Genomic DNA, 13152 nt, shown 5'->3' with positions numbered 1-13152 from the left:
CTGTGGCTTGCCAACTGTAGTAAGCCAGGTAAAGACTTACTACTCATGTCCTATCATTATTCACTGGCACATACCATCAACGCCTTACACCTTAGGACCCCTTGGGACTCCACTTCACCTGTGGGAAGTGTACCATCAGTGCTGCAACATCCCCAGAGGACCCCTTTAACGCAGCTTCGGTCCCACTATTGATGGAAAACCACAGGTGCTACCGTGACATCCCCTTTAAGACCGGACCCGGTACTGAGAACCCCACTGCCCTGGTGGGCGACTCAACTTTGACATCGCAAACAAGATTTCGTGCCCTGGCATTGCCGGGTACTGTGTGCCAGAGACTGTGAAATTTTGCCGCCAAAACCCGCCATTGCTGCGTCACGTGGAGCGTGAGGGGAGGAGACGTACCTTCGTGGGCCGAGCCGGCCGAAAAGAGCGTGAAACAGGAGAAATGGGAGCCACGCTGCCTGGAACGCCAAGTGAAGACGCCGTACAGTGAAGCCAGAAGTGAGGGTGCCGCAAAGTGCTGGACAGAGCACCCGAGGAACCGCTGCAGACTTCGGAGAGGAGACCCCGGCTTTTACTAGGTTAGCAAGGGGGAAGAGCCATGTCTGAGGAGGATTGGCAGCGGTCGCAGCCACAGGCCCCATAGCACCCCCAGGCCCAGCGGCGGACGCACCCACAGGCCTAGTGATGCCCCCAGGCCCCTCGGCGGATGCAGCTGCAGGCCCCGTACCGCTTCCAAGCCCCACAGAGCCCGCAGCTCCAACAAACCGGCTGGACACCGCCACAGCTACAGTGCCCATCATGCCCCTGTCCATGCCGTATATACCTGGAGCAGCATGGCTTCCACAGTATTCCGGAGAGTCCCATACATTAAATGACTTTAAGGGAAGGCTCTGCAGCCTATTTGAAGTTTATCCGCTGACAGAGCATCAGAAAATCAACATCTTAACTGGCCAACTGATTGGTGCGGCCCTAAGAGAGATAACATCCTGGCCAGATGTGGAAAAAAGGACTGTGCAGCAGATCTTTGCTAAATTCGAAGTCACCTTTGACACCCGCACCGCGGCAGAAATAAAAATGAAGTTCTTCGGGTGTAGGCAGAGAGCACAAGACAGCATACGGGACTATGCCCTTAATTTGCAAGAGACACTTCGGGCCATCAAACTGGTTGACTCTAGCAACGTACAGGATGGAGATAGTCTCCTAAAAGAGCAGTTCATTGAGGGACTCCTGTCCAGCACCCACAGGACTCAGCTAGGCATCCTGGTCTTGCAAAACCCTGACCTGGACTTTGCACAATTGGTGCTGCACGACCCTCAGCCCAGCCGCACAGTGCCCCCTAAGTGTTCAGCCCTCATGTACCACCAGGAGGTGGCATCATATCCTTAGGTCCCTGTTGAGGCCGATGCACAGGTCCTAGATGATGATTCTTCCACAGGACTACACCTCCAGGTGCAAGAGCTGACCAAACGTGTTGCTGCATTAGCCAAGACCCTACAGTCTCTACAGGAATCCCCTACAGAGAAGATCAAGCTGGCTTCCAGGCCGGAGGACGTCCCCTGGTGATGCTATCACCAGGATGGATGACCCATCTGCCGCCGCTGCAACCAGGCAGGACACATTGCAAGATACTGTCATTTAGACGAGCGACCACCTTTGGCAGAGGGCCAACCCCCAGGAATAGGACGACCAGGCCCACACAACTGGCGAGCCAAGTACGTCGGAGGACGATCAGTTCTCCCCATTGTGATCGACGGCATCCCAATGAATACTTTGTTGGACACTGGTTCTCAGGTTACAACTATGCCTTACATTCTTTATAAGCGTTATTGGGCTGACACAGACATTACCGTGGTCCAGATAGTGATTTAATCAGAGTTGCCAGTAATGGTCAGCCTTTGCCGCAGGTGGGATACAAGGAGGTCACCATTAAAGTGGGGTGAGTGAAATTAAAGGCCCAAGGAATGGTGATTGTTGATATTGACTGAAGTGAATGTAACCCTATGATGACCATTGGTACTAATGTTATTGAAAATTGTCTTGCCGAGGTTATTGTCTTTTTACAACAGGTGGCTGAAACTTCAGGTTCCAGTGAGCAGAGAGTCCTGCAAATGGAAATCAGAGCCCTGGTGCAGAGACAACAGGTAGAACTGTCTGGTGGAGAAATTGGACGTGTCACAGTGAGTGATCCGACCCCCATTGCAATACCCCCCAGGAGTGAAATGTTGATATGTCGGGCAGCAATAGGTATCAGAGGTAAAGACTACCAGGCCCTGGTAGAACCTGTGCATTCAGATAGTAGGCTCACAATCCTGACAGCCAGAGGGGTGGTTGAAGTCCGTAAGGGTAGGGTACCAGCAGGGCCGTATTTAGAGTTTCTGCTGCCCTAGGCACTTTTAGTGCTGCCTCCCCCTTTGGTGAGTATGACACTATCGGCAGTGACTTTGGCAAAAATCGCTGATGTGAAAGTCGCCTTTTGCAGCAGATCCGACAGTTTTTCCGCATCTGCCGCGTAATGGATCACTTAGGGCAACACTGCGTTCGGCCTCATTCATTCCCTATGGGACTTACAGACATGTGCGGCTCTTGCGGTTTTGCCGCCATCCGGCAAATGCGGTACTTGCAGCAATGAGAAAAAACACTACTAGCAGTGTTTTATGTATCATCGTAAGTGCAAAACCGCAATTGCCGCACATGTTCGCAAGTAGCCATCATTACCTGTCCCTGCACCTTGCTAGCTCATCCCTATCCAACCCTCCCTGACCTAAAACTACACTATAAAGCTTCAGAAAAGCAATTTATTAACTGCCATATTCCTATGATAATGAGGGCTCTAGGCTACGGCGTAGACTGGGACGGGCAGTCTCCGGGTCTCCATCCTCTCTGTGCACACCCTCAGTCCCTGCCTCACTGCCTGTGCACAGACCACCCTCCACCGCACCCGGTAATCACCGCTCGCAGTAGCATACCAGCAGAGGTGTATCTAGGGTTTCTGGCACCCGGGGAAAGAATTCATTTTGGTGCCCCCCCTCCGCCAAGGACATATGTGATTTGCACACTCAGTCATGTGCCCACGAGCTCCTCTCCCTAATGCTCTCAATGTTCAGTGAAAAACTAAGAGAAGCAGAAGAGAAGCTCGATGTCGCAGGACCATAAGAGTATGTGTCCACGTTCAGGATTGCATCAGGATTTGGTCATGATTTTTCATCAGTATTTGTAGCCAAAACCAGGAGTGGAACAATTAGAGGAAAACTATAATAGAACCATATGCTCCACTTCTGTATTTATCACCCACTCCTGGTTTTGGCTACAAATACTGATGTAAAATACTGACCAAATCCTGATGCAATCCTGAACGTGGACACACACCCTAAGTCTGAAAAATCGCATATGAGTGACGTGTCCATGTGACGACTACTGGAACTTGCAGAGCTGAATCCTGACATCGCAGCTTCTGAATTCTCACAACGCATGCACTGCACTTTTAGGATTCTCCCTTGCCGGTGGACAGTCATGTCAGCACAAGTATGTGATTTGTAGACTTCTGACCACATTCTGACTAGATGTGCCCGGCCTCGCTCAGTTCATTTTCATTGACGGAGGTCACGCATGTCTAGTCAGCACGTGATCGCATTAATGTAAATCCCCAGCATGAGAGAATCCTGACAGCGTGCAGTGTGCACTGTGAGAATTCAGAAGTCTGCAGTCACAAAGAATGACTGCAGACTCATCACAAGCCTGGACATCCCCTTTAAAAGGGACTCTGTCACCTGAATTTGGAGGGAACAATTTTCAGCCATAGGGGTGGGGTTTTCGGGTGTTTGATTCACCCTTTCCTTACCCGCTGGCTGCATGCTGGCTGCAATATTGGATTGAAGCTCATTCTCTGTCCTCCATAGTACACGCCTGCGCAAGGCAAGATTGCAGATTGTGCAGGTACAGTATGTACTACGGAGGACAGAGAATGAGCTTCAATCCAATATTGCAGCCAGCATGCAGCCAGCGGGTAAGGAAAGGGTGAATCAAACACCCGAAAACCCCACCCCTATGGCTGAAAATTGTTCCCTCCAAATTCAGGTGACAGTGTCCCTTTAAATCTCCTAACATATATAAAAACATGAGAGTTAGCATCACAAATAACATTTACATCCAGGTACCTGATAGATGACGTCGCCTCTGGAGCCGTTCTCCTTTTCTTCATCTTGTCCAGATCCCATGATGAGTTTTCTCATCCACAGCCGTCTCTGCAGACTTCCATCTTCGCCGCTCTTTTGCAGAAAGTCTCCACATGACGCCCTTAAAGATACAAGTGTCATTATAATGCTCCCAAATAAAAAATTGCCCCTCACTATATTGTCTGCACAAAGTATGACCCCCACACTGTCCCTCTTATGGTACATGCTCTTCACACTGTCCTCTCCTTTCTATACCAGTCCCCTCTTCACACTGTCCTCTCACACTGTGTCCCCCTTATAGGGCCCAGTATTTATACTCCATATTTATACTCCATCCTCCCACACTGCGTTCATGCCTCCCCCATCCTCCCACCCTGCGTTCATGGCTCCCCCATCCTTCTCCCCTGCAAGCATGGCTCCCCCATCCTCCCACTCTGCGTTCATGGCTCCCCATCCTTCTCCCCTGCGTTCATGGCTCCCCCATCCTTCTCCCCTGCGTTCATGGCTCCCCCATCCTCCCACTCTGCGTTCATGGCTCCCCCATCCTCCCACTCTGCGTTCATGGCTCCCCCATCCTCCCACTCTGCGTTCATGGCTCCCCATCCTTCTCCCCTGCGTTCATGGCTCCCCATCCTTCTCCCCTGTATGCACGGCTCCCCATCCTTCTCCCCTGTATGCACGGCTCCCCATCCTTCTCCCCTGTGTGCACGGCTCCCCATCCTTCTCCCCTGTGTGCACGGCTCCCCATCCTTCTCCCCTGTGTACATGGCTCCCCATCCTTCTCCCCTGTGTGCACGGCTCCCCATCCTTCTCCCCTGTGTGCACGGCTCCCCATCCTTCTCCCCTGTATGCACGGCTCCCCATCCTTCTCCCCTGTGTACATGGCTCCCCATCCTTCTCCCCTGTGTGCACGGCTCCCCATCCTTCTCCCCTGTGTGCACGGCTCCCCATCCTTCTCCCCTGTGTGCACGGCTCCCCATCCTTCTCCCCTGTGTGCACGGCTCCCCATCCTTCTCCCCTGTGTACATGGCTCCCCATCCTTCTCCCCTGTGTGCACGGCTCCCCATCCTTCTCCCCTGTATGCACGACTCCCCATCCTTCTCCCCTGTATGCACGGCTCCCCATCCTTCTCCCCTGTATGCACGGCTCCCCATCCTTCTCCCCTGTGTGCACGGCTCCCCATCCTTCTCCCCTGTATGCACGACTCCCCATCCTTCTCCCCTGTATGCATGGCTCCCCATCCTTCTCCCCTGTATGCATGGCTCCCCATCCTCCTCCCCTGTGTGCACGGCACCCCACTTTTTTCCCTGTCATACTTACCTCTCACCGGCGCGCAGCACAGAACTTCCTGGCATCTCAGCGTCTTCCTTCCTGTCTTCAGCGGTCACATGGTAGCGCTAATTAAGGGTGATGAATATGCGCATATTCATCACCCTTAATGATCGGTACCATGTGACCGCTGAAGACAGGACGGCGCTGAGACGCAGTTGCAGCCACCGCTGGAGGAAGGTGAGTATTACGTCTTCAGGGAGGGAGGGAAGGGGGCGGGAAGGAGGGAGGAGGGGGGGCGGGAAGGGGGGAGGGAGGAGGGGGGGCGGAAACTTGACCCCGGAGTTTTATAAAATAAAAAAAAAAAAAAAAAGGAAAAAACCTAGCTCAAGGGCGCCCCCCCGCATCCCGCCGCCCTAGGCACGTGCCCTCAAGTGCCTAGTGGCAAATACGGCCCTGGGTACCAGTATGTGTTCTCAACTGTGGAGAGAAGGAGGTTCACTTAACCAGATATGCCACACTTGCCAAACTGTTTACTGTTGACAATAATGTAATACAGACAACAGAACCCTTGGTCCCATCCAACCAGGCGGAGGACAATGGCTCTGCAGAACAATTAGAGGATTGGTGCGAGAAGCTACAAGTGGGCACAGATTCTACCCATCACACCAGAAACATGGGGCTTACCGAGTAGTCCATGAGTATGAACAAGTATTCAGTAAACATCCACTAGATTTTGGGCAGGTAAAAAGGGTACAACAACATATCCCCACGGGAAGTCATCCACCCATTAAGGAGAGGTACCGGCCTGTACTTCCAGCTCATTACCAGTGTCCAAAAGTATGTTGCGAGAGATGAAGGAGGCTGGGGTAATCAGAGATAGTTGTAGCCCCTGGGCAGCTCCATTAGTCCTCATCAGGAAAAAGGACGGCACATTGAGAATTTGTGTAGATTATAGGCAGATAAACCGCATTACACAAAAGGATGCATACGCGTTGCCTAGAATAGAAGAGTCATTAGCTATCTTAAAATCTGCTAACTACTTTTCTACCTTGGATCTCACCAATGTGTACTGGCAGGTTCCCGTAGCAGAGGTGGATATGGAGAAGACAGCATTCACAACACCAATGGGTCTCGCTGAATTTAATTACATGCCGTTTGGACTGTGAAACACCCCAGGAACATTTCAGAGAATGATGGAGTACTGTCTCGGGCACAAGAACTTCAAAACCGTCTTGTTGTACCTGGATGATGTTATTGTCTTCTCCAAGACTTATGAGGACCACCTGAAGCACCTGCCCGAGGTGTTTGAAGCCCTGTCCAACTTTGGCTTGAAGGTAAAACCATCTAAATGTCACATGTTGAAATCCAAAGTGCAGTACCTGGGCCATGTGGTGAGCTCTGAAGGAGTGGCACCAGACCCTGAAAAGGTCACCGAGATCAAGAACTGGCCGAAACTCAGTAACATCCATGAAGTCCGACAGTTCCTCGGGTTGGTAGGCTACAACAGAATATTTATTAAAGACTTCACCAAGATAGTCGCACCACTGCAAGACCTGTTAGTAGGCCAATCTAAGAAAACCAAGGGTAAGAATATATTCCAGGTGCCTTCTGGGAGAAGCGAAGTCTCCCTAAGCTAGAAGATCGTTGGGTACAGCCGGGACCAGCTGCTTCGAAAGCATCACCAAACCAGGGATTCAAGCTTCAGGAGGCTAATTTGCATATTCCAGGTGCCTTCTGGGAGAAGCGAAGTCTCCCTAAGCTAGAAGATCGTTGGGTGCAGCCGGGACCAGCTGCTTCGAAAGCATCACCAAACCAGGGATTCAAGCTTCAGGAGGCTAATTTGCATATTCCAGGTGCCTTCTGGGAGAAGCGAAGTCTCCCTAAGCTAGAAGATCGTTGGGTACAGCCGGGACCAGCTGCTTCGAAAGCATCACCAAACCAGGGATTCAAGCTTCAGGAGGCTAATTTGCATATTCCAGGTGCCTTCTGGGAGAAGCGAAGTCTCCCTAAGCTAGAAGATCGTTGGGTACAGCCGGGACCAGCTGCTTCGAAAGCATCACCAAACCAGGGATTCAAGCTTCAGGAGGCTAATTTGCATATTCCAGGTGCCTTCTGGGAGAAGCAAAGTCTCCCTAAGCTAGAAGATCGTTGGGTACAGCCGGGACCAGCTGCTTCGAAAGCATCACCAAACCGCGCGCCGTAAGGACATTATTGCAAGAGAGCTTGGCTGAGTAGATTACACAAGAACGAAAACACACAGCAAGTCAGCAGGATCTAGGAGCAACATGGCAGATGTGACAACCTACATGGTGAGCTGCAGCATGTGCTACATGTTCACAGATCGACCAGAAGAAGAATCCAATTTCACCTGTCAGAAGTGTAGACTAGTGGCCCTTTTAGAAGAAAAGGTGCGGGGTCTGGAAGAAAGAATAGCAACTTTGAAACTCATCAAAGAGAATGAAGACTTTCTAGACAGAACAGAAGCATCTCTACTGGTCACAGAAGGTGCAAAAAGTGTCAGAGAACCTCCAAAAGCAGATGAGTGGAAGCATGTGACCAAAAGAAGCAAGAAGACCATGGAGAAATCACCAACCACACAACTGAAGAACCGATATCAAATCTTTGTAGAGGATGAAGATGGCACACCTAAGAATGAAGCAATACCAGCAAGCAAAAAAGAAAAGGGCACACAGCAACAAGTGACAGCAAAAAGTACAGCCAAGAAGCAACGAAGAGTGGTGGTGGTGGGAGACTCACTACTGAGAGGCACCGAAGCAGCCATCTGCAGACCGGACATAACTGCAAGAGAAGTATGCTGCCTTCCAGGTGCGATGATCAAGGATGTGACCGATAGGATACCAAAGCTCTTCAGCTCCAAGGACGTCCACCCATTTCTTCTGATACATGTTGGCACCAATGACACGGCAAGGAAGGACCTACCGACAATCTGCAAGGACTTTGAAGAGTTGGGGAAGAAAGTAAAGGAACTGGATGCACAGGTAGTTTTTTCTTCTATCCTTCCAGTAGACGGGCATGGCACCAGGAGATGGAACAGGATCCTTGATGCAAACAACTGGCTAAGACGATGGTGCAGACAACAAGGATTTGGATTCCTGGACCACGGTGTGAATTACTGGTATGATGGACTCCTCGCCAGAGACGGACTACACCTCAACAAACCTGGGAAACACACATTCGCCAGAAGACTCGCTACACTCATCAGGAGGGCGTTAAACTAGAAGAAGAGGGGACGGGAAGAAAAACATTAGACTCGAACAAAGACGACCCAGGAAAACATACTCAGAAGGGAGGTAAGAACATTTCTAAAACAATCCACAGTGAGGAGATTGGAACAAAACAAAATCCTCTAAACTGCATGCTCGCAAACGCCAGAAGCCTGACAAACAAGATGGAAGAACTAGAAGCAGAAATATCTACAGGTAACTTTGACATAGTGGGAATAACCGAGACATGGTTAGATGAAAGCTATGACTGGGCAGTTAACTTACAGGGTTACAGTCTGTTTAGAAAGGATCGTAAAAATCGGAGAGGAGGAGGGGTTTGTCTCTATGTAAAGTCTTGTCTAAAGTCCACTTTAAGGGAGGATATTAGCGAAGGGAATGAGGATGTCGAGTCCATATGGGTTGAAATTCATGGAGGGAAAAATGGTAACAAAATTCTCATTGGGGTCTGTTACAAACCCCCAAATATAACAGAAAGCATGGAAAGTCTACTTCTAAAGCAGATAGATGAAGCTGCAACCCATAATGAGGTCCTGGTTATGGGGGACTTTAACTACCCGGATATTAACTGGGAAACAGAAACCTGTGAAACCCATAAAGGCAACAGGTTTCTGCTAATAACCAAGAAAAATTATCTTTCACAATTGGTGCAGAATCCAACCAGAGGAGCAGCACTTTTAGACCTAATACTATCTAATAGACCTGACAGAATAACAAATCTGCAGGTGGTTGGGCATTTAGGAAATAGCGACCACAATATTGTGCAGTTTCACCTGTCTTTCACTAGGGGGACTTGTCAGGGAGTCACAAAAACATTGAACTTTAGGAAGGCAAAGTTTGAACAGCTTAGAGATGCCCTTAATCTGGTAGACTGGGACAATATCCTCAGAAATGAGAATACAGATAATAAATGGGAAATGTTTAAGAACATCCTAAATAGGCAGTGTAAGCAGTTTATACCTTGTGGGAATAAAAGGACTAGAAATAGGAAAAACCCAATGTGGCTAAACAAAGAAGTAAGACAGGCAATTAACAGTAAAAAGAAAGCATTTGCACTACTAAAGCAGGATGGCACCATTGAAGCTCTAAAAAACTATAGGGAGAAAAATACTTTATCTAAAAAACTAATTAAAGCTGCCAAAAAGGAAACAGAGAAGCACATTGCTAAGGAGAGTAAAACTAATCCCAAACTGTTCTTCAACTATATCAATAGTAAAAGAATAAAAACTGAAAATGTAGGCCCCTTAAAAAATAGTGAGGAAAGAATGGTTGTAGATGACGAGGAAAAAGCTAACATATTAAACACCTTCTTCTCCACGGTATTCACGGTGGAAAATGAAATGCTAGGTGAAATCCCAAGAAACAATGAAAACCCTATATTAAGGGTCACCAATCTAACCCAAGAAGAGGTGCGAAACCGGCTAAATAAGATTAAAATAGATAAATCTCCGGGTCCGGATGGCATACACCCACGAGTACTAAGAGAACTAAGTAATGTAATAGATAAACCATTATTTCTTATTTTTAGTGACTCTATAGCGACAGGGTCTGTTCCGCAGGACTGGCGCATAGCAAATGTGGTGCCAATATTCAAAAAGGGCTCTAAAAGTGAACCTGGAAATTATAGGCCAGTAAGTCTAACCTCTATTGTTGGTAAAATATTTGAAGGGTTTCTGAGGGATGTTATTCTGGATTATCTCAATGAGAATAAGGCTACGTTCACATTAGCGTTGCATTTTCTTGCGTCCGACGCTAGCGTCGGAAACGACGCACGTGTCGAAAAACGCAACCAAAAAAACGCACGCACATTAGCGGAACGCTAATGTGAACGTAGCCTAACTGTTTAACTCCATATCAGCATGGGTTTATGAGAAATCGCTCCTGTCAAACCAATCTAATCAGTTTTTATGAAGAGGTAAGCTATAGGCTGGACCACGGTGAGTCATTGGACGTGGTATATCTCGATTTTTCCAAAGCGTTTGATACCGTGCCGCACAAGAGGTTGGTACACAAAATGAGAATGCTTGGTCTGGGGGAAAATGTGTGTAAATGGGTTAGTAACTGGCTTAGTGATAGAAAGCAGAGGGTGGTTATAAATGGTATAGTCTCTAACTGGGTCGCTGTGACCAGTGGGGTACCGCAGGGGTCAGTATTGGGACCTGTTCTCTTCAACATATTCATTAATGATCTGGTAGAAGGTTTACACAGTAAAATATCGATATTTGCAGATGATACAAAACTATGTAAAGCAGTTAATACAAGAGAAGATAGTATTCTGCTACAGATGGATCTGGATAAGTTGGAAACTTGGGCTGAAAGGTGGCAGATGAGGTTTAACAATGATAAATGTAAGGTTATACACATGGGAAGAGGGAATCAATATCACCATTACACACTGAACGGGAAACCACTGGGTAAATCTGACAGGGAGAAGGACTTGGGGATCCTAGTTAATGATAAACTTACCTGGAGCAGCCAGTGCCAGGCAGCAGCTGCCAAGGCAAACAGGATCATGGGGTGCATTAAAAGAGGTCTGGATACACATGATGAGAGCATTATACTGCCTCTGTACAAATCCCTAGTTAGACCGCACATGGAGTACTGTGTCCAGTTTTGGGCACCGGTGCTCAGGAAGGATATAATGGAACTAGAGAGAGTACAAAGGAGGGCAACAAAATTAATAAAGGGGATGGGAGAACTACAATACCCAGATAGATTAGCGAAATTAGGATTATTTAGTCTAGAAAAAAGACGACTGAGGGGCGATCTAATAACCATGTATAAGTATATAAGGGGACAATACAAATATCTCGCTGAGGATCTGTTTATACCAAGGAAGGTGACGGGCACAAGGGGGCATTCTTTGCGTCTGGAGGAGAGAAGGTTTTTCCACCAACATAGAAGAGGATTCTTTACTGTTAGGGCAGTGAGAATCTGGAATTGCTTGCCTGAGGAGGTGGTGATGGCGAACTCAGTCGAGGGGTTCAAGAGAGGCCTGGATGTCTTCCTGGAGCAGAACAATATTGTATCATACAATTATTAGGTTCTGTAGAAGGACGTAGATCTGGGTATTTATTATGATGGAATATAGGCTAAACTGGATGGACAAATGTCTTTTTTCGGCCTTACTAACTATGTTACTATGTTACTATGTTACTAAGAATACCCCATTTGACTGGAAGGATCCTTCAATCGGTTGAAGTTAGCTCTCACAGGAGATGAGGTACTGACCTACCCAGAATATGACCAACCGTTTGTGCTGTACACGGATGCCAGCAACGTGGGATTGGGAGCAGTACTGTCCCAGGTACAGAAAGGCAAGGAAAGGGTAATTGCTTACGCCAGCAGGAAGCTACAGAAAGGAACCCCAAAAATTATAGTTCCTTTAAGCTGGAGTTCCTCGCCATCGTCTGGGTGGTAACAGAGAGGTTCAAGCACTACCTGGCCTCAGCAAGATTCACAGTTTACACGGACAACAATCTGCTGACTCACCTGGAGATGGCAAAACTAGGTGCCTTGGAGCAGCGATGTATGGCCCAGTTGTCCAACTATGAATTCACCATCAAGTACCGTGCAGGGCACAAGAATGCCAACGCCGATGCGGTATCCAGGATGCCCAACTTACGAGAGGTGGAAGAGGATTCAGAGGTACTGGAAGAGGTAGAGTTACCAGCTTTCCATCGCCCTGGAGCAACTCAGTACTCTCATTATATAAGGAACAGGCGCAATAACAAACAACAAGCCACACTGAACCCATTGATCCACCATGGATGGGCAGAGACCCAGGACAGTGACCCCGCGGTCCATCTGGTGAAAGAGCTGCTGACCCAGGCAGATTCACACCATGGTCCAGATGATTTACAAGAGACGCAACAACTGTGAAAGGAGAAAGGCAAATTATTTATCTACGATGGTAAGCTGTGCCTGAGAAACATCGACCCACACACTCATGAGTTAGTCTGGCAGATAGTGGTCCCAAGACAAGATGCGCCAATGGTTTTGGAAGCATACCATGATGGAGCAAGACACTTTGGATGGAATAAGTTGGAGATCCTGCTACGTGGAAGGTTTTACTGGATTGGCATGAGAAAAGCCATCGAAAAGTGGTGCCGAGAGTGTGGCCAATGTAACCGGCTCAGAAAAGACCGTGACAGCCAGAGGACCCCCCTACAGCCCATAGTCACCAAACAGCCACTTGAACCGGTGGCCTTAGACCACGTGAAGCTAACTCCAAGCCGGTCAGGCTATGTCTACGCTTTGTGTTATGATACGGTGGTCTAGGAGCAACATGGAACGAGCTCTGAAGGAAGTGGTAACTGTACTGACCGCAGTCCCTAAGCTCAACACAACACTAGAAGTAGCCGTGGAATGCTCCTAACTCTCCCTAGGCATCTCGTCACAGCCTAAGAGCTAACTACCCCTAAAGATAGAAGCAGGAAAGCTATCTTGCCTCAGAGAAAATC

The sequence above is a fragment of the Ranitomeya imitator genome, chromosome 4 (genome assembly GCF_032444005.1).
Source record: "Ranitomeya imitator isolate aRanImi1 chromosome 4, aRanImi1.pri, whole genome shotgun sequence".
Lineage (NCBI taxonomy): Eukaryota > Metazoa > Chordata > Amphibia > Anura > Dendrobatidae > Ranitomeya > Ranitomeya imitator.
This window is presented reverse-complemented; position numbering follows the sequence as displayed.